The following is a 2,647-nucleotide window of genomic DNA, read 5'->3' as shown; positions in this document are numbered from 1 at the left end:
ACAGTCGTGTGAGTGAATGGCATGCTCGCACCACTTTTGTTCTCGACGGCCGACGATTTACTGAAATTTTCATTTAGGAGCACTACAGTAGAATACCTTTATAACGCTGACCTATATAACTCTATAAACCGCACAACTTTTCAGAAGTAAACAATAGGTTTTGAAGTTTAAAACATCTCTCTGTTTTGCTTTGCAAACATAAAAAGTGCTAGGCAAATTGAATCTTGAAAGTTTTTCATCTTTCCATCCTAATTCAAAGCTTTTAAATTGAAAATTAGAATTCATAGTTAACAGAAAATTCCAGATGGCTCTTGAAAAGGCAGCTGTTATGCAGACCATGAAGCTAGCAGAAGTGCAGGATAATGCACTTTCTTTTGATTGTGGAACATATTTGTTTGTGAATAACTAATGCAATATTGGTGCTTTAAAACTCATTGCAGATAAAACTCATTCTGAAGTGCTAATATATAGATATATTCTGAATATTAGTTTCAAAATTTGTGAAATGATCTATATAACGCAAAATCCTGTATAACGCAAAAGCTCTGGTCCCAAGGTGTGCGTTATAACGGTCTTCTACTGTACTTTATTTTCAGTTGAGTAGTGCTTTGTACTCATAATAGTGGTGTCAGTGTTTCGTTGAATTACCCCGCTTTTGCCGCTCAGCTGAAAATTTGCTGAAATTTTGCTGAAATTTTCATTTGAGAAAAATTACTTTGTTTTCAGTAAAGTAGTGCTTTGCAATCATTAGTCATCGAGTGCATAAGTGGTGTAACTGTTTCGTTGAATTACACTCCTTTGTTTGCTCTTCAAGGCTGATTTTTTTTTTTCAATTATGAGAAATTACTTTGTTTTCAGTTAAGTAGAGATTTGCAATCATTAGTGTAATCAAAGGGCTTTTTTTTTTTTGGTGATATTATTCTGCATTTCTTGTTGGACGGCACGGAAAATATAACCATTACACGAAGAAGTGCTGGTTGTATTTTGTTGAAGGTTCTTTCATCCGTACACTCGGTTCTTTTTGCGTGGAGAAAAAGGTTCTTTGTAATCCTGAAACGTTTATGCTTCTGGATTGGTTGTATCTAATTCATCTCTTAACTCTGCAATATAAAAGTCCCAGATCCAGAACCCTCCTGACTTCGTCTTTTTCAAATTTTTAGTCTTTAGCGTTTTGCACATGTCATAAAACTTATCTTCCCTGTCCTTCCAACCACATGTTGTTTAATCCATTTCAGTTCACACAGTACTGCTTCGACTTAAGCATTTCCATTGTACATTTTCAATGATGAATTTCATTGATGAAATTGGTTTGCATTGTTGGAGAATCCTCTATGTTCATAAATTATGAATTTAGGTGAAAATGCAATTATATATATATATATATATATATATATATATATATATATATATATATATATATATATATATATATATATATATATATATATATATATATATATATACAAATGGGTTTACATGTGCTCTATGTAAGAAAAATGAATTTTGTGTTCAGGAATATTAATATGACTGCATTTTTATATAAAGTTTGAGTACTTTCAAATGATTGAGAAAATACTAAACATTAAGGATGCTTATCTTAGGTATTGTACCATTAAAGGTTTTTGTAATGATATATTTTGGAAAAAATAATCAGTGCAATTCACTTTCAAAACCAAAAGAATTTACTATTAGTATGATAATTCTGCATTTCTTCCCCTGGAAAACTTAAAAATTCATTTATTTTGATTCATTAAAAAAAATTGAACTGTCTTTTTGATTATCTAATAACCATTCAATCTAATGAGTGACAGTTAATCAAGGTTTTACTAAACATTTTTCCCCAAAAATTATTTAGCACTTTAGTATTCATCTTTTATGAACAATTTTTGAATGTATTGTATATGTAAAGGGGATTGACTCCTTTACCTTTTTATGGTTGGACCCCTCAAACTTAGTCTTGATAGCATCAACAACTCACCTGTATGAAATGTATTGTGTCAAATTTATATTGATCATGATAAAGCCTAAAATCAAAGTATAACTTCTGAAAAAGGATTTATGAAAGCTACATTACATCGAAAATGATTGATACTTTATGGAGGAAACATATTCTAGTGCATATTATAAAAAATGCTAAAAATATTGAAAAAGTAAAACATTTTGTGTTATTAAAGCATTTAACTTCCTTTCTTTTACCAACTAAAGATGCAGAATTCTTAGAAACCAGTTCAAAAAATTTTGGTATGTGCATGGTAATTTAGCCTAAAATCAGCCTAGTTTTTGGAATTAACCCTCCATTGATTGCTGTGGTGAAATGAGTCATTCTCGTTTTTATAATGTATTTTTTTAAAGAAATCTTATGCAAATCTTTGAAAAAAGTATAGTTTCAAATTGAGTCTGAACTTTGGGGCTTCCATTAGAATGAATTCATGTATCTTATCTAAGTTTTTTACCTCTGCTTGTGGGCTAGATCTTTATCCAGTTTTTCATCAAATTTGTTAGTTGTGTTCATTGTTCATGATTTGCATTGATTGAAGCTAAAGCTTTGGGCAGTTTGCATTATTAATGTTATATTTTAATGTTGAATTTTTTGGTTCTAAGTGCACCAAACATCATTTTTTGATCAAAACAAAAAGTTCTAGAGATG

This window comes from Uloborus diversus, chromosome 1 (genome assembly GCF_026930045.1).
Source record: "Uloborus diversus isolate 005 chromosome 1, Udiv.v.3.1, whole genome shotgun sequence".
NCBI classification, from domain to species: Eukaryota; Metazoa; Arthropoda; class Arachnida; order Araneae; family Uloboridae; genus Uloborus; species Uloborus diversus.
This window is presented reverse-complemented; position numbering follows the sequence as displayed.